The 19,510-nt window shown below is 55.2% G+C and overlaps 1 protein-coding gene across 2 annotated transcripts in view; it reads right to left on the bottom strand.

The window, feature by feature from the left end:
- The window catches only part of COL26A1 (collagen type XXVI alpha 1 chain), a 167,532-nt gene that overhangs the window by 119,225 nt on the left and 28,797 nt on the right, over positions 1-19,510 (bottom strand). The window lies entirely within an intron of this gene.

Here is a 19,510-nt window from a genome sequence, read left to right as displayed (position 1 = left end):
GGTCAGGATCTCACGGTTCTTGGGTTTGAGCCCCACGTCAGGCTCTGTGCTGACAGCTCGGAGCCTGGAGCCTGCTTCGGATTCTGTGCCTCCCTCTCTCGCTACCCCTCCCCTGCTCACGTTCTGTCTCTCTCTCTCTCTCTCTCTCAAATAAACATTAAACACTTTAAGAAAAGGAAGTGATTAAAATCCACAGGAACCCGGGGCCATAAGTGCAATGAAAGGACACGCACAGGGAGCTATGGGAACACAGTAGGGCACCGGACCCCGGTCCTAAGAAAGGCCAACCACTTGGGGCGCCTGGGTGGCGCAGTCGGTTAAGCGTCTGACTTCAGCCAGGTCGCGGTCTCGCGGTCCCGCGGTCCGTGAGTTCGAGCCCCACGTCAGGCCCTGGGCTGATGGCTCAGAGCCTGGAGCCTGTTTCCCATTCTGTGTCTCCCTCTCTCTCTGCCCCTCCCCCGTTCATGCTCTGTCTCTCTCTGTCCCCAAAATAAATAAACGTTGAAAAAAAAATTAAAAAAAAAAAAAGAAAGAAAGGCCAACCACCTGAGTACCGAAAGGTAACCGTCAGCCCACAGCAAATGCAATTACAGGTGGACCAAAGGTTGGAGGAAGGGGAGGAGCCAGGAGAAAGGCACGGTGCCTGCCAGGCTAGATGTGGGTCTTATCATGAAGTCAGCAGGGAGCCACTGAAGGACTCCCCAGAGTGATGCCCCACGGGTCTGAGTTTAGAGCACTTCCTCTGGTGCACTGTGTAAGAGGTACAGAGGCCTGAGCTGGGGTGTGGCAGTGGGGAGGAAGGGACATACGCAAACAACATGGAGATTGGATCCAGATGGCAGAAAAGCACATACTCCCGTCTCCCCCTTCCATCCCCAGATCCTAGAAACTGGAAATCTAAAAACAAGCCCCTGTTGGGACATCAGCAAGATGGTGGATAGGAGATCCCCCATTCACACACACACAACCCGCCACCGTCCCCCCCCCACCTCAGTAACAATAATGTGGCAGCCAGCCACGGACAAAAATGCCTTTGCGGGAGCTTTGGGATTTTTGTAGACCGCATCTCTTATAAGGGGTCAATATCCAAAACATACAAGGAACTCAAAAGACTCAATAGCAAAAAAACAAATAGTCTGAGTTTAATGGCCAGAAGGACCTGAAGAGAAATTTTTCCAAAGACATACCGACGGCCACCAAGTATATGAGAAGGCGCTCGACATCACTCAACATCAAGAAAACGCAAATCGAAACGAGAGGTCACCTCACACTCGTCAGGATGGCTACTATCAAAGGGAAATAAGGTAACAAGTGCTGGCGAAGGTTCGGAGAAAAGGCAACCCTGGTGTGCTGCTGATGGTGATGTACCTTGGTGCAGCCACTTTGCTAGGTTCTTGAAAGAAATTAAAAACGGGACTACCATAGGATCCAGGAATTGCACTTCTGGGTACATATCCAAAGGAAACAATATCAGTATCTGGAAGAGATCTCTGCACTCCATGCTCACTGCAGCATTATTCACAACAGCCAAGATGGAAACCGAAGTGTCCATCCATGAATGAATGGACACAGAAAATTTAGAACACACATACACACACACACACACACACACACACACGACAGAATGTTATTCAGCCATAAAAAAAGGGGTCCCTGGGTGACTCAGTCGGTGAAGCATCTGACTCTTGGTTTCTGCTCGGGTCATGATCTCACAGTTCGTGGGTTCGAGCCCCCCACTGGGATCTGTGCTGACAGTGCAGAGCCTACTCGTGATTCTCTCTTCCCCTCTCTCTCTACCCCTCCCCTGCTTGCTCTCTCTCTTTCTCTCAAAATAAATAAATAAGCTTTAAAAAAAAAAAAAGATTGAAAAAAAAGGAAGGAAATCCTACCATTTGTGATAACGTGGATGAACCTGGAGGATGTTATGCTAAGAAGCCAGACACAGAAAGACAAATGCAGTGTGATCTCATTTGCATGTGGAATCCAAAACCACATGCACCAGAGACTACAAAAACCAGAGTAGCACAGGGGTTGCCAGGAGTTGGGGGAGGGCGGGAGGAGAGGGGAGATGGGGAGATGTTATCAAAGAACACAAACTGGCAGTTGTAAGATGAGTAAGTTCCGGGACCTAATATACAGATTAAATCTGCACATGGTGATTATAGTTAATTATACTGAATAGGGTACTTGAAATTTGCTGGGAGAGTAAATCTTAAGTGTTCGCACCACAAACCAAAACAAACGATGGTAACTATGTGAGGTGATGAATGTTAATCATCTGTAGTAATCATTTTACAACGTATATGTATATTAAGTCATCATGTTGTATACCTTTGGGGGGTTGAAGCATGGGGGGGGAAATACCTGCTTTTTTAAATTTGTCGATCATAACTCAATAAAGCAGAAAATATAAATAAATAAAAATAAAACTCAGCCAGAAATTTTGAGGAACTAAAAGTCAGTAGAACAAAGTTGAAGGAGGCACCAGAAACACACGGGGAAAGGGACTCAGGAGCAGCTGATGCGGCTAGTCCGATAGAGGAGGGACCCAGAGGTGACTATCAGAGGACCACAGTACAAGGAGTCAGATGGGTAGGACCTGATCCCTACCCCTGCTGATGTCGAGAATCAGGCATTGGGTTCACCTGCCAGGACACAGGTGTGGTTGGAAGTGGGTCCCTCAAAAGGTGATGACCCCCCCCGGAGAAACCGCGACCCTCTTGAGTTTATACAACTGCATTCTTGCACATTCCTTCTCTACCCTGCACCTACTACCAGCCCTCCAAGAGGCAACAAAGCAATAAACAGTAAAAGAGACAAACCAGTGGGAACCCCCAAATACCACGATTCTCAAATTATTCCAGAAAAAAAGGCCAGCACCGTGAAAGAAAGGCATCAGCTCAACAGACAATAAACCGCACTTCAGGAAAAGACAACTCCTAAAGCAAACAGATGAAGACAATTTTTTAAAACATAATTAATGTCCTCGAAGAGATAAGAGGATTGTGCACTTGTAAAAGATATTACGAAATGGGAAAAAAATGAGATCGCCTGGAAATGAAATATACGATGGTAAAAACCAAAAGCTCAACAGATGGGCTGAAAAACCAGCATGGAAACAGCCAGAGAGACAGCAGATGAGCCGGAAATCCAAGCCATGAACTTTCCAAGGATATACCGCAGGGGGAAAAGGAGATGGAAAATACGGGAGAAAAGGGGAAAGACCCAGAATACAGACTATGTCCCAACCTATGTCGATTAGTAGCTCTGGAATGGGAGACTGGAGAGAGCAAAGGGAATACACACATGAAGAAAGAGAAAAGAGAGTTCAACAAAGACATGAGCTCTTGACAGAAAGAGCCCACTGGGGGCTAAGCAAGATGAACACAGACAGACACACAGTGATGAAACATCAGAAATCTCAGGATGCAGACAAAATACCAAACGCTAGAGAAAGGAAAGGAACACAGACTATCTACAATAAGCTGAAATTAGATCTTAGCAGCAGCACCAGATTCATGAAGAAACAAAGTGGTTTTGGGGCACCCGGGTACCCCAAAACCAAGAAAAGAATTCCACAGATTTAAAATCATACATAAATATTATGTGTGACCTTGCGTCGAAAAAAGTCAAAATCTTGACAATTTTCTAGGAAAATTGCAACATTTGCACAGTCAGAAAGACCACAGAAATAACCCAAAGTCCATCCCTCTCCCCAAAGGCACCTGGAGACCTAGTTCAAAACATGGTTCCGCCATCAACTTGCTGTGTGACTTGAGCCAAGTGACGTCCCCTCTCTGAACCTCAGTTAAAAAAAAATTCCACTTTTCAAGGTTACGGTGGGGGCCACACGAGCAGACTGAGGTTAGTGATGGGAAGATCATGTGGTCCTACCTAACCCAGAGTCTCGCTGACTGGCTGGCTCCTGAAACCCCAAGTGTTCATGAGAGCCCAGGGACTGACCTTCCTAATTTGCAGACAGGAGAAGTAGTGGCCAGTTAAACCTCACAGCGCACAGCTCAAACCCGATGCTGAGCTGGGAAGGGAACCCAGCCTTCCAGCCCCGGGGACCAGCAGGGTCCCACCTCCCCCGTACGAATCTCCACTCTTCCTCCTGCCAGCTCGCTCTGGAAATCGTGCGAGATGTCAGCGGTCTGGGCTCTTCCTCCAGCTCTACCAAGGAGCATCAGTGCCACCCAGGCACCCAGCATGATTCTCTTCGGGACGAACCAACCCAAGGACAGTGCTCCGTCCCGAGATCCGTCCCCGGCGCCTGGAACAGACAGGCCGTCCAGCCATCTCTGAATCACACCGGGTCGGGGTGTTCTATAGGGAAATGAGCTGTGAATTGCAAAACATTTTCAAGTGCCTCGATTCATCATCTCCAGACATTTGATCTTTTAATGGGCTGTAAATGGCTTCCCAAAATCAAAACGTGGCCAAAAACAACGAAGGAGGCAGGCAGAGACAAGGAGAGAGGGATCCAGGTCTTTTCGGATGGAATTCAAAACCCCGTTCATCTCCAGGCACCACGATCGCAGGAAATCTTGGTGTCAGGCTCTCTGCTCCCGTGTGGGGTCCGTCTTAGGATCCCCATGTCCTGAACATTAAGTCTACGTCTGGGTGGCACCCTCTGAGCACAGGGTGCACGGGTGGTGGGTGAATAGAGCTGTATGTACTACAGAATTAACTCCACCCAGAGACCGGCTTGGCAGGAGACATGTATGTCCCTTTTACGACTCTCTTGGAAGGACTGGCCTGAGAGCACAGAATTGGGGAGCGGTGGGGCTGGTCCTTGAACTGCCTGGGCAGCGAGGGTGCCCTTAGCGGCCCTCACCAGGACAGGAGGGACTGGCATTATCTTTGGGCAGCAAATGTCTCTTCGACGTCTCATCTCTCCCTCTCCAGCTGGGTTCTCATGCAGGGTCCAGGAGGGGAAACTCATTCTCAGCCCTGGGGACAGAAGGGCTCCCCTCCAGGTTCCTTTTCCTTATGAGACAAGCTCAGTCCCCGATAGGGTAGAACAAGTGACTTGGCCCTGCTCCAGGAGACCCCGAGGCCACTCCTACGGCAGTTTTCACCGAGCTAAGTGTTTGGCTCCATGGCTTGGCCAAGCTCCAAAACTCTTAATTTAGGGCCCTTTGGGACAGCAAGTGCTAAGTGGCTTCAGGAAATCAGGGCACAATGGAACGGAGGGCCTTCAGGACGCCCCCAGCCATGCCCACCTCTGAATGCAACTAACCAACTGGTCTCCGACGCTGCCTGCCACCCAGGGAGGTGGCAACACAGCAGCCCCTCCTCCCCACAGCCCTGGTCCAACCCCGAGCCCCCCAGTTCTCCCATCTGAGCTTTGCTTTGGGACTTGATCTCACTCACACTTTCACTCCATCCGCAGGACCCCAAGCTCTGAGCCTGAACCAAGCCCCAGGGCTTTGACCACGTCCTCCCCTCCCGGGAGGATCACCCAGTCTGCCCCCTTTCCCTCGTCCCGTGCTCTGCTCCGCCCTCATGTTGAGTCACCTCAGTGATTCCCCTTGAACCCTGACATAGGCCCTACTTGTCTAGACAGTGGTCACGCATCACCATAGCCCGTGGGACACTTCAATGGTCCAGCACTGAGCACATCGCCATCCAGACCCAACTTAGTGCATCTTGGAAACGAACACCACCAAGCTCCTGGCCCCTCTACCCAGAAGCCCCAGCAGCCAGTGGCCCCAGACTCTACCCTCTCCGTCCCCCACTTCCCATGGCTAACTAGCCCGCACGCCAGGCAAGCCCACCTCCTACACCCCTCTCCTGCTCCGTCTGGATCTTGCACCTGGACAGCCTGGGTACCTGCTGGTCCCCCAGCCTCCAGCCCTGTCCCCTGCAGTCTCCTCTACATGCCACCAGAGGGCACTCCCTAAACCACAAATCTGTCCTGTCCCCGTAGTCACCTCCCCTCTCCAAACCCTCCCTCAGCTCCCCATCCCCCAAAGCTCCCACCCATCTTCCTGGTCCCACCTCCCAGCACGCTCCATGTTGCCACCCACCCTGGCACGCTGTCCCCCCTGGCGCGCCATCTCCTCTTCTTCTGTTTGGCCAACTGCCACTCCACCGGTCTTTATTCAGGCTCTGCCCCCTCCTGGACGCCCTGGCCAGGAAAGGACTCTCTCTTCACGCTCCGCAGGGTCCCGGGCCTGCCTCTGTCTCAGCCCTAATCGTATTAGAAAACTATAGGCTCCCAAGGACAGTGGGCTCAGGGCAGGCCTCGTAAAGGTGTGCCGATCTGACCCCAGGCCCTATGTCCCAGCAGGACCTTCTCTCATCCACATTCACTCACTTACCAAAAACCGATTCTCAGGCTCTAGGCCCTGAGCCCCACAAGGTCTGCCCCCATGCCTGCGACCGCCCATCTCAAGGTTAAGGGTATTGCGTTCCAGGCCCCCCTCCACTTGGCCCTGATCATTCAAATCACCTGGCCATACCCTGCCCAACCTCCAGAGGCCAGTTCCAGGGGCTCTGCCTGCCCGTTGGGTACAAGGAGCTCTATGAGAGTGGAGGTTGGCAGCCTGAAGGCAACGGCCCAATGGACGGGCAGTCTGGATGGCTCTGGCCATGCCCCTGAAGCAGACCCCATGGGGCCCTGGCCGGTCCCCAGAGAGATACAGGCAGAGGAGCCAGGTCCTCACCCCCTTCCAGGAGAGAAAGAGTAACTCTGGCACAGACAGCCCATCTGGTTCCTGACCACGCAGAGACCCTCTCCTGTGGCCAGAGTCCAGCCCGGGACCCCAAGACCTGTTTTGCGGTTGGCAAAGCAGTTCCAGGGACTGTTATGGGCTGAGCTGTGTCCCCTCCCCGCAAATTCATATGTCGAAACCCTAACCCCCAGTAACTCAAGATGGGACTGCGTTTGAAGATATATGAAGATACAGTCTTTTTTTTTTTTAAGTTTATTTATTTGAGGAAAGCTTGTACGCAGGAGAGGCAGAAAGAAAGGGGGAGAGAATCCCAAGCAGGCTCCATGCTGTCAGTGATCCTCATGCAGGGCTCGAACTCCTGAACCGTGAGATCATGACCCGAGCCAAAATCAAGGGTCAGATGCTTGACCGACGGAGCCACTCAGGTGTCCCAAGATAGAGTCTTTAAAGAGGGACTTAGATGAAGTCATTAGGGTCATTTGGGTGGGTTCCAACCCAGTATGAGTGTTGTCCTTTTAAAAAGAGGAAATGTGCCAATATGAATGCAAACACGAACAGAGGGAAGACGGCGCAAAGATCCGGGGAGACGGCAGTCATCCGCAAGCCAAGCAGAGGGGCCTCCAGGGAAACCACCCTTGTCAACACCTCCGTCTTGGACTTCCGGCGTCCAGCCCTGCAAGGAAATTCATGTCTGTTGCTCAAGCTGCCCGCGTGAGGGCACTGACCTCCCGGTCCTCGGAAACTAACACACAGCCTTTGCATCCAGTGTCAGGTCGGAGCTTTACCAGAGGAGGAGGCTGAGCCTCCAGCGGACACAAGGTCACACGCTGAGTAAGTGGTCAGTTTAGGCCTTGGCGCTCGGTCTTCAGTCCCAACTCCGTGCTGCATCCACCTTGCCCTTGAGATCAGCAGACGGCTGGGGAGCGGACTCAGTAGCCCCCGGCAGGGGCTTATTAGCCAAGTCCCTCCGGGAGCCCACACCCAAACCGGGAAGGTGAAGGGGCACATGTGAGACCACCGGGACAATGCTTGCGGGCAGTTCAGGCCACAGCAGGGCTCATAGGGTGGGCCTCGAGCCGCCTGGCTCCCTGCCCCCTCCTCACTACAGCCCCCGATGCGGGTCAGACCTCCCATTCTTTCTCACTCAGCCCTGGGCAGCACAGACAGCTAGAGACTCCACTTTTACAGATAAGGAAACGGGGCAGGGGGAGTGGGTATGCATCCGAGGACACCCAACAAGCCAACAGGCAACCAAGATTCAAGCCCAGCCTGCCAGACCGACTCAAAGAGCACCTGGGTCCTGGCCGACTGCGGTCTCTCCCCTCGGGGCCATGCTGCCTGGAGCAGGCTGTGCAAACAGACGGGGCTCGAGGCGGCGGGCTGCTGAAGGAAACTGCAAAAGACCGGGAGCTGGCCGACACGGGGGCCTGGGGCCTGGGAGGGAAGAGGGATCCAAGCTCGATCTCCCCAGCCTAGAGCAAGGAGCCAAATCTAACAAGATGAAACATGACCGGGCGAACGTGGAGTCCGGCACTGAGGCCCCAAAACCCAGCGGACGAGTCCCAGATGGGGCACGGAGGGTCTCGCCAACAGTGAGTTCAGCGTGAGTCAGCGGTGTGTCCTACAGCCTCCGAAAGGCAAGGGCAATCCCAGGCTGTCTTAATGCAGAAGAACGTCGAGAACGCCCTGCCCCCCTGTGCACCAGCCCATGTGCGGTGGACCCGGGGCTGAGCCACCAGATCCCCCTCAGCCAAGGGCTATCAGCGGTCAGACCCTCCCAAGCCTGCCTCAGCTGCCCAGAGCTGCCCTCGCCCGAGATCCGGATCCCCCCGGGACGGCCCCCATCCAGGGCCTGGTTCGTTCATGAGTTGAAAGGCTCAGGGGCACCTGGGTGGCTCAGTCGGTTGAGCGAGTGACTTCATGATCTCGAGGTTCACGGGTTCAAGCCCTGCGTTGGGCTCTGTGCTGACAGCTCAGAGCCTGGAGCCTGCTTTGGATTCTGTGTCTCTCTCTCTGCCCCTCCTCTGCTCTCTCTCTCTCTCTCTCTGCTCCTGGGAGAGCCGCCACGATGGTGATAGAGGGCGCCCGGGAAGGGCGGGCAGAGGCAGGACACCCACTCGGTGGGGAGAGGGTAAAGATACATGAGACTCACCCTATTGGAAAAGAGGGGGCAAAACCACAGGGTTTTTTGTTTTTTGGGTTTTTTTGAGAAAGAGAGAGGGTGCAAGTGAGTGAGAGAGAGAGAAGCCCACCAGGGGCAGAGAGAGAGGGAGAGAAAGAGAGAGAAGCGGGGCTCACACTATGCGGGACTCGAACTCACGAACCGTGAGGTCATGACCTGAGCCGAAGTCAGATGCTTAACCGACTGAACTACCCAGGTACCCCAACACCGAAGGTTTTTTAACCAGAGGGGAACCCAGTCGGTGGGATTCAAGGAGAACCCTCTGATGGCAGTAGAAAGGGACAGAGGCCAGAGGCTGGGCCAATCCGGAGAAATGGACAGAGTCCGTGAAGGTGCTCACAGCTGAAGCCCACGCCTCTCCCCTTGAGACGGTCTCTCCATTTTCGGTCCTCCCTTTGGACAAACGGGGTCCAAACCTGCCAACCGTAGACCGCGGCCAAGTCTCTCCCAATAAGGTGTGTCTCTGTGGCTAATGCTTCTCTCCCTCTCTCAACCACGTGTGCCACTGTCCGGAGTGATGGTCTTGTTTATGCATTTTGAGACAGAGACAGCATGAGTTGGGGAGGGGCACAGAGAGAGAATCCCAAACAGACTCCACTCTGTCAGTGCAGAGCCTGACTCGGGGCTCGAACCCACGAACCTCAAGACCATGACCTGAGCCGAAGTCAGATGCTTAACTGACTGAGCCACCCAGGCGCCCCGGGGAACTGAGTGCCAGTAGCAACTCAGGAGCATCTGCATAAGCAGACAGGTCTGCCCGGTGTCCCTCGATAGTTTTTATTGGAGCTGTCCGTTTTGAGGCAATACCAGGGGAGAATTTAAGTCATTTTAAGGTCACCAACCTTCGGAAGGAAAGGATACTGACCCGCAAGCCCCATGGACTTAGTCTTTCTGTAAACCAGGAGAGCAATGACATGGAGTCTGGGGTCCAGCACTGAGGCCGGACGGGAGAACGAGGCGTGTGGGTTCAAATTCGGGCCCGCGGGCGACAGGGAGCACAGCTGTGCCGCCTCGTCACCGTCTGTATTCATTCTCTAGCACATTCCACGGTGAGGAATTCCTGAGGCCTCCCCCACCTGAGACAAGGCTGGAACGAACCCCACATGGCGCATCAGCCACTTACGGATCGAATTTCCCACTCGCACACGGGCAGCGGAGGGAGTATACGATTTGGCCAAACAGACGGCGTGGTTTGGAGCATCGCGATAGCGGCCCAGGATGACTCCCATCAACAGGAGTGCCAGAGGCAACAAGCTGCCAGAGTTTGGTGCCAAATGTTTTCCATGGGATCGGCATTCCCACACGCAGTTCGGGAGGCCACCTGCTGAGAAACGCTCTGGCGACACAGATCCCACCACCAGAAATGGAACTCACTAGGACTTTTGTGCAGTCAGGCGCCACACATTTGTTCTGGAGCCACCGACTGTCTTCAGCGTCCACCGGGACCGTGAGGCATTTGGCCCGCGAGTGACCTCTACAGAAGCCAGAGCTTTCTGTGTGTCCCAGATCAGGACAGGACCCAGCAGTGTGTCCTCCTCGGTGGTCCTTCTCAAATGGACCATTTCTCAAAACAGTCTGCTGACTCGGGTCCCGTGGAGACGAGCCCAGGAACATGCCCTTGTAACAGGCTTTCCGGTGATGCTGCGTAAGGAAAGTGACCCTATCCACTCGACAGAGGTTGGAAACGAAAACAGGAGAGAGCTCCTGGATGGCTCAGTCGGTTAAACGTCCGACTTCAGCTCAGGTCATGATCTCACGGTTCGTGAGTTCGAGCCCCACGTCAGGCTCTGTGCTGACAGCTCGGAGCCTGGAGCCTGCTTCGGATTCTGTGTCTCCCTCTCTCTCTGCCCCTCCCCTGCTCACGTTCTCTTTCTTTCAAAAATAAATAAACATTAAAAAAAAAAAAAAAACACTAGGTAAGAGCTATCACCATGCCTGTGTTACAGAAACCAGGCAGGCTGAATAGCTTCCCCCGAAAGAAAAATACACACCTAGCGATGGACCCGGTTGACGTGCCGATGGGCACTTCTTTCCTCAAGACCACATTTTGAGCGGCACTGAAGGAACAGCCTCATTCTCTCCCAGTTCCATTTCCTGAGACAGAGACTCTGGTTGGCCAAGCTCCTCTGGCCACGCGTGCTGGGGCCCACCTGCCTTGGTCGGATACCCACCCCGGTCCAGTCAGGTGTGGGGGACCCACATGGCACAGAACAGGGAGCCTAGGGCCCCCTGCAGCCGGCACTCTGGGGGACAGTGTCCTTTACAATAGACAGTGATGGAGACAGGTGCCTAACTGACCTCTCCTATATGACACATGTGTCCCCAACAATCATCTCCTCCTTCTTTGCTAACAGACCCCGGTTCTCTTCAGACTCTGGGCATCAGTAAGTTCAAGAAAGGTGAGTAAAACCATAATCTCACTGGTTGAGGTGTGGACATGTTCATTCATTTCTGGTCAGTGACAAGTAAGAGGAAGTCAGCTGAGGGGCTTCTGGAAAATATCATCGTCTATGGGGGAGGGAGGACTCAGGAAGAGAAGCTCCTCCCTATTTCTGTATACAGTTGCATGAGGATGTGATGCCTGGAGCTGTGGCAGCCATCTTAGAGCCACAAGGGAAGAGAGCCTAAGGAAAGCAGAGCAAAAAGCAGGGTCCTTGAGCATTTGATGCGGTCGAATTAACCAACCCTTGAGCCACCCATTTCTTAATATGTGAAACCTTAAACGACTTTGTTGTTTAAGCCCGCATCAGTAGGGTTTTATGGCTCACATTTTTTTTTTTTATGTTTATTTAGTTTTGAGAGAGAGAGAGACAGAGCACGAGAGGGCGAGGGGCAGAGGGAGAGGGAGACACAGAATCCAAAGCAGGCTCCGGGCTCCGAGCCGTCAGTACAGAGCCTGATGCTGGGCTCGAACTCACAAACCGCGAGATCACGACCTGAGCCGAAGTCAGACGCTCAACCGACTCAGCCACCCAGGCGCCCCTCTATGACTCGCATTTTTTAAAAGCATCCCAGACAAAACAACCTGCCGTCAAGGCATAAACATGCGAAGCCAGGAGGCCTAGCTTGTGTCCTAAGTGCACCATTTCCGGACCTCACGGCTTTGGGCAAGTCTCAACCTCAGAGCCTCAGTTTCCTCATCTGTAAAACGGGAGCCCACTTTCCAAGGGCTGCCAGGACGTCTCAAGAGCAGTAACACCTGGAGGAACGACTACAGACACATGGACACATGGACTGCGCTTCTCCAGGCTACTGTTCAGACGGCCAGCGCCTTGGTTCAGGGTTTTGGGCTTCTCCGGGCATAAACGTTTTGTTTCCGTAAACTTCAGCGTAGCGCGTGCCTCGTGACCCCCGCTGCTGACTGCCAGCCGCGGTGCCGGCCCTGGACGGCGTGGGCCAAGGTGGCTTCGCTCACTGTTCCCAGAAAGGTTCACAGAGCCCCTGCCTCACGCGAGGCCCGAGACCAGCTGCGTGACCGCCGTGGGCCCTCGCCAACCCGGGATGGTGAAAAGTGCCCGGGACGTGGGTGGGTCGAGAGAGCCAGCCGCCAGGGCCAGTCCTGCTCCGCCTGGCTGAACGGGCTCTACCATGCCTGAGCCTCAGCTGGCTCATCTATAAAATGGGGGAAGCGACATGCAGCCCGAGAGCAAAGAAAATAAATATGAGTGCGAAGCATTTTGTCACTTGTAAAGGAACATGAGTGGTTTACTCTCAGGGTTTGTGACTGCGGTTATGCACAGCCAAAGGCCATCGAGGGGACTGCCGGCACGGAGGTGCAGACTCACCGGAACATCCCCCGGCCCCGTCTCTGAGAGTGTCACTGCAGCGCTGTCCGGGGGGAGGGACGCGCCCACGGAAAGGCCACCGCTCCTGAGCTCCCATGGCTGCTGGTGCGCTCCAGCAGCTCCCGCTCTGGGAAGCGGACAGCATTCGTTCAGGAATATCTTCTCCAAAGCGTCTCGCGGTGGACTTGGAAGAGGAATTACGAAAGCTTTGCACTGCGAGGGGTCCCGCGAAGACGACCTTGTTCCAGCCCCCTCTTTACAGGTGAGCCAACGAGGCCCCGAGAAGCGAAGGACCCGAGGCGGGGGCGGGCAGCAAGCTGGTGGCAGGGTCGGGACGGACGCCAGGACTCCTGCTTTTAATTTTCTCCCACCCTCCCACAATCAGCAGGGAGACTGGTTCCCAGTGTTCACTTGAGGGGGGAAAAGAAAAACTGATAAGAATCTGAAGAATGTGAGTGCCGAGAGGGAACGAGGATGGAATCTGGCATTTGATATCCCGAAGATCACACACAACTACGACCCCGCGAGTCTCTTGCGAGAACACCTTCTAGGCCTGCGTCCGCTTCCAAAAGAGCGGGGCTCCGAGTCCGAACGCCGGGCCCAGCTGGGTGCCCCCCTCCCTCCGCAGCCTGCGGCTGGCTTTGAGTCTCCAAGGAACCCCTCAATCCCCCTGCAAAGGGCTTGAAGCAACTCAGATGCCAGCGGGGAATGAACACGGCATTCCGAATTCAATCCTGCTGTTTATGGAGTTTGCCTCTTCTTCGGGCTTCTCAAGCCTCCCTTTCCTCCCGACCTCTTGGAGGCATCTTGCTACAAGCACACGCGGCTGACGGCTCAGTGAACCACCCCCAGCAGGTACCAGGGAAACTAACACGGGTTAGACACCACAGGACCCTACACTCTCCATCTGAGATGAGCCAGTGGGTTGCAGGGGCCTTCTCCACAAGAGCTTCCGGAGCCCTGAGTTCACCGTGTGACCGCGGACTGGCCCCATCCCTCTCTGGGCCTCCACCCGCTCCTGGAGCTGGGGCCGGCGGGGGGCGCGGAGTGAAGCCGGGGGGCTGGTAGAGGCCATCGCGCTCACCTTGGCAGAAGGCCCAGAGAGAGTGACGCTGCCTCTCGCCTGGGAGTCAAACAGTTGGAAAACCAGACTGGCCGAGCGAGTGGCTTCCTGGTGTCCACCAGCCAGCTAGGGGGGCTCCTCGGGGGGCTGGAGGTGCCCACGCGCTCTCCAGGAGGGGAGCTCTGCAGACACCTGCAAAATCGTCCCCAAGCCAGGGGCTTACCGAGAACTTACGGCGAAACAAAGCCACCTGGGTGGGGCGCGTCGTGGACAGGTGCGGGCTGCGGTCTACCAGCCCGGTCTACCTTACCCGCCTCCAGAGGGCGGGTACCCCGAGCCCTTGTCACCCCCGCCCCTGGCCGAGTGTAGCATGGGGCGCCCATCAGTGACCATGTGTTGACCGCACGTGAAAATGAAGAAAGAAGGGGCAGCGGTGGTGCGGACTGAGGTCCCACTCCTGCCACTCTCCATCACTGAGCCTTGTCTGGCCCTCCGGTGGCCGCTCTCTGGACCACTGCCTCCCCCTCCCCAGGCTGAGCTGTGCCTGGGCCCTCAGCCCACAGCAGTGTCTTTTAGGAAAGCCCCCTCCTCCCCACCTGACCCCTCCTCTCCCAAACCTTCGCTGTCCCTTTGGACAGCCTGGACCCTCTCCTCTTGGTGCCCCCAACTCTGCCCACCTGCTCCCAGCCACTGTGTCCCCCAGGGGGTACACCATCTCTTCCTGTCTCTTTCTGCTGTCCCTGACGGCGGAAATCCATTCAACTTGTGTCTCCATGGCAGCCTCTGGCGTCAGGTGGGTGACAAAGGAAAATGATTGTGAACGAATGAGTTCGGTGGGAGGATTAAACGCACATGACTTGTATACTGGAAGAAACAAGTTTAGGATCCTCACGTTCCAATTCTTTTTTTTTAATTTGTTGTTTAATGTTCATTTACTTTGAGAGAAACAGAGAGAGTGCACGTGGGGGAGGGGCAGAGACAGAGGGAGACACAGACTCCCAAGCAGGCTCCAGGCTCTGAGCGTCAGCACAGAGCCCAACGCGGGGCTCGAACTCAAGAACCACGAGATCATGACCTGAGCCGAAGTCAAACGCTCAACTGACTGAGCCACCCAGGAGCCCCTCGAATTCTAACATACCTTACCAGCGGATCATTTCCCGTGGGAAAGCATCTTTGTTTGAGATCAGAATGAAGGCCCATTAAAAACAGGATTCCTTAATGCAAACATTTGCTTCGCCCACATTTAGAGACTGTATCGAATATGCACGAGGGGAGAGAAGCTGCAAATCGCAACAAGCAGATGTGTTTGAGAAAGAATCTCGGCTCTGGCCAGATGCACCGGGAGGGGCCCACCCTTTTCCTGGCGGTCCCGTGACCGGGCCGTCACCGGGAGGACACCCTCAGCAGCCAGGGTGCAGTGATCAGGGATCAGATGGGTACCAGGGGACCCTCCTCTCCCTCCTCTGTCCACTCCCCTCACCTGTAAAAGTGGTGTAAACCGAGGCGTCTGATACCAAGTTCCCGGTATGCAAAATCAAGATAATAACAGCACTACGAAGAATTGTGGACGCCAGATGATGAAGTCCTGTAGGGGCCCTGGAACGGGGTGGGAGGACACTGGACCAGCTCTCAGGGACTGGCAGCTAGTTTTATTCACAGTCATTGATATACCTCCCAGGATCGTAATTAGGCATCGGATGGATGACGCATCTGGATGTCCACTGTATTCTGTTAGCATCACACACATACTAGCGTCTCTAATCTAGAAGATGCCGATCCCCGATGCTCCTTTAGAGCCCTTCCCACACCCCCCTGGGTGAGCAGCCCTGGCCCGCCTTCCCCGGGAGCTGAATCGGCCCGGCCTCCCACATCCGCTCCAGCCAGGCCATCGATTTAACCAGTGTGCCAACCAGCTACGGTCTCACGACAAAGGCCCGTGCTCAGCAGCGCCCACACCCCTCCCCTGAGGAGTCCCTCAGAGAACTCTACAGAGTGACAAACGTTCGGGAGAGAAGTGGAAATCCACTCCCAAGGCACTGACCGGGAGGCCAGGGACGGGAGAGTCGGGAAGCCCAGAAGCCCTCAAGCCGGCTCTGGCTCACAGTTGGTACACCAAAAAAAGGCTGCTGCTTCCACCAACGTCTCTGTGTTGGGGGTCAGGAAGCGAGAGCTCGGACCGCTCAGGCGTCTGAGACCCGCCGGCCACAGGGCCGTGGACAGTCAAGCACCAAGCGACGTGTGGAACTGGCTGCCCTGAACCCACTAAGGGGCACCAGTGTTGAGGAAGCTCTAGAGTCTGTATTTCTGCCCTCTCTGGGGACAAATCACCATCCCGTGAGTCAGGAAACGGGGGGTCTCATGCTGGCTCAGCCTGTGACTCCCTGGGCGACCTTCGGCGGCCCCCAATCTCTGGGCCTCAACCTCTTCGTTTGAAAATGGCAGCCTTTGGGAGCCTGGGTGGCTCAGTTCGAGCATCTGACTTAGGCTCAGGTCATGATCCTGTGGTTTCATGAGTTCGAGCCCTGAGTCAGGCTCTGTACACTGCCAGGAGCCTACTTTGGATTCTCTCTCTCTCTCTCTCTCTCTCTCTCTCTCTCTCTGCCCCTCCCCTGCTTGCACTCTGTCTCTCTCAAAATAAATAAGTAATTTTTTGAAATTTTTAAAGAAATCAGAACAGTGGTCACACCTGGGGGTGCTGCCTGGGCAGGGGCACACAGAAGCCTCGAGGTGCTGGGAAGGCTCTCTCTCTGGATCAGACACGTGATCGGGTCACCTGAGTGTGGACACGTGTAGAAACGCATCCAGCCGTAGGCTTGGAGATTGTATTTTGCCCTACAGCCCTACCAACCGCACTTTATTGGATTTAAGTTACGCTTTGAAAAAAAAGAGTTAAAAAACAAAACGAAACGAAACAGAATAGGGCAATTCTAAGCCATCTGGCCAACTGACATTTGTTCAGCACCAGACCTGACGTGGTCACTGGAAGGGAAGCCGAGCTCCGCCTCGGGCTCTCTGCCCTCAGTGCAGAGCCTGCTTTGGATCCTCTCTCTGCCCCGCCCCCTCCTGCTCACACACACTCCCTCTCTCTCTTTCTCTCTCAAAAATAAATAAATTTTAAAAACTGAAGCACAGAGATAGGAGGCAGATGACCAGAGCGGGCAAGGGCCTGGGTGCTCTCCTGAGGACGAAGTGCCTGGCTCTGCTGGGAGAGCCAATCCCGCCCCCCACACAGAACTCGGACCCCCAGTGCCTCACCCCAGCCCCCGCCATCCCCTCCCACCCACGGGCTCCCATCCGTCTTCACCCAGGCTCCCCTGCCTCCTGGCCTTGCAGCCTGTCTGCCCAGCAACACCCCAGGCTGGGGCTGCCGAGGGGCCATCCGCCATCCACACAGCCTGGAACAACACCCGCCCGCCCCCCCCTGCACCACCTCCTGATCAGATCCGCCGGAGCCCTGAGCCCACAGGTGGGGGAGCGGGCCCACTTCCTCCCCGGCCCCCCAAGCTTCCCACTCCCCGGCTCGGGAAAGCAGGGGCCCTCTCCACCCCTCAGCTTACCTGGGATCAGGAGGCCCACCTCCCAACCCCCATGTTTCCCATGCTTTTGTGTCTATTCTGCGCTGGATCTTTCTCCCAAGGTCCGCACGTTCCAGGCTCTTGTGTCAAATCCTGATCCCCGTGCCCAGGGATATTACAGACCTGGTCTCTCCTCGTCTTTGGGGCCACAGTACTCAAAAGAGGAGGCCACACTCCCAGGCTCAGCATCCTTCGCCCAGACTTGTCCCTCGGCCTGCTGGCCTCCTGTCCCCTCCGCACTACCAGCTACATCTCCACTGGCTGGCCCAGGGCCTCTTCTCTGCCCTCCTCGTCCCCGGCTTTTGGTGACAGAACACATCCCAACACCTGGCTCTTATACACTGAGCTCCAGCCTCCTCCCTCTCTGAGCCTCATCTAGATGTTGAGGTCCCCAGGTCCCTTGAGGCTCTGTGCCCGCCCTGAGGGAGCTCGTCCGCGCCAGGCTTCCACGCAGAAGGCCCCGGTTGTCCGTCTTCACCACGACGTCCCAGCACCACTCAGTCCCCAGGCTCAAAATGCAGGCTCAGCATCCACACACCAAAACGTCTTTCTTCCTGAGGCTCTTCCCCGGACGGCACCTTCGAAGCCCTGGCCTGCCACGTGGCTTCACGCCGTCCCCTAGCGCTATCCTGGCACCGCCTCCCTTCTCGCTCCTGTGCGCCGTCGGTCCAGGCCTCGCGGGTCCCTCCCAGGACACACGAAATCTGACTTCCTCCAGACCCCCAATGCCGGCGGAGGCCAGGGATAGAAAAGACCAGATCACGCTCGACTCTGCGTACCCCCAGCATCCAGCATCAGTGTGACTCCAGTCAGGGCTGAGGAATGAATGTTCATCTGGAACGTCTTCTGGAACGTTCTCTGGTGTCTGCAGAGACCTATAAGCTGGCAGAGCAGTTCTGTGGGGCTGGAGTGGCCCTGGGGTGGGGGTGGGGGGCAGTTCAGCCTTGGCCTGCAGCCAGGGGCGCCATCAGAGCAGTTTTTAAAGCAAGGACACGATGTGAACACAGCTAAGTTCCAGAAGGTTTTCTCCAGCAGCCCCGATGTGCACAGGCCGAAGATTGCAGCGGCCAGAGAAGCAAGAGCTGCCCCCGGAGGTCGGTGGGTAGAATGCAATTCCTCGCCCGGCTTTGTTCTCAACTGCGATTGATCGAAGGCAAATGTCCCTCTGGTCAGACCTTCTCCCCCACCTGCCCCCTCACCTTTCCGCTGCTCTCATCCGGCTGCTTCCCCCAGGGCCTCCAGGCCCCGCCGTCTGGCCACAAGAAAGGCGCAAAATCACCAGACGGGCATCACAACTCTGTCTTGACATCAAGTTCTTGGTTTGTTTCCGAAGAGCCATTTCCCCTGCAGCCCCGCTGATTAAAGGGCTTTCCTCCCAGGAACACCAGCGCCCCCCCCCCCCCCCCCCCGCCAGCCCACCGCCAGGAGGGTCCCCAGGGGCCACCGGGAGCGAGTGGGGGTGGGGGCTCCGCACCTCTCTTGGTCCCAGGAGCTTGGCCACCGCAGCGGGGCCCGGCTAATGCACTTGGATTTGTTGGTGGCTTTCGCCGTGGGATCAAAACAAAACCAAATCCACCGCCATGCCGCAGAGTGCTCTGAACCGGGCCACCCAACGGTCACACATGAAAAAGCTGCCAGCTAATGACTTGCAGTTTTGCTGCTAGGAAGGCTTCTTTTAATCAGTCCTGTGGCGGGATCGGTGGGATCACTGAGCGTTTGGTTAGCATTCCTGGGGATAAGGTTTTCTCCCCTCCAGGAGAGACCTCACAGCAGGACATTTGGAAACATGACAGTGAGGCCTGCAAACCTGCTTTCTCTCTCTCTCTCTCTCTCTCTCTCTCTAAACCACTTTACTGAGACACTGACAAACTAAAAGCCATATGTAATCAATGGATACCACTTGATGAATTCAGAGATAAATATACACTCCGCAAACCAGCACCACAATCTAACCGTAAACACACCCAGCACCTCCGTAACTTTCCTCTCACCCTCTTTATTTATTAGTATTGTTATTTTGTGATAAGAACCCTCAAAGGCGGGGGGTGCCTGAGTGGCTCGGTCGGTTCGGCGTCCAACTCTTGATCTCAGCTCAGGTCATGATCTCGAGGTTAGTGAGTTAGAGCCCTGTGTCGGGCTCTACGCTGACAGCACGGAGCTTGCTTGGGACTCTCTCTCTCTCTCTCTCTCTCATTCTCAAAATAAATAAATAAAAATTTATTAAA

Source organism: Prionailurus viverrinus, chromosome E3 (assembly GCF_022837055.1).
Source record: "Prionailurus viverrinus isolate Anna chromosome E3, UM_Priviv_1.0, whole genome shotgun sequence".
Lineage (NCBI taxonomy): Eukaryota > Metazoa > Chordata > Mammalia > Carnivora > Felidae > Prionailurus > Prionailurus viverrinus.
The sequence above is the reverse complement of the archived record's forward strand: the minus strand, read 5'-3'. Positions and strand labels throughout refer to the sequence as shown.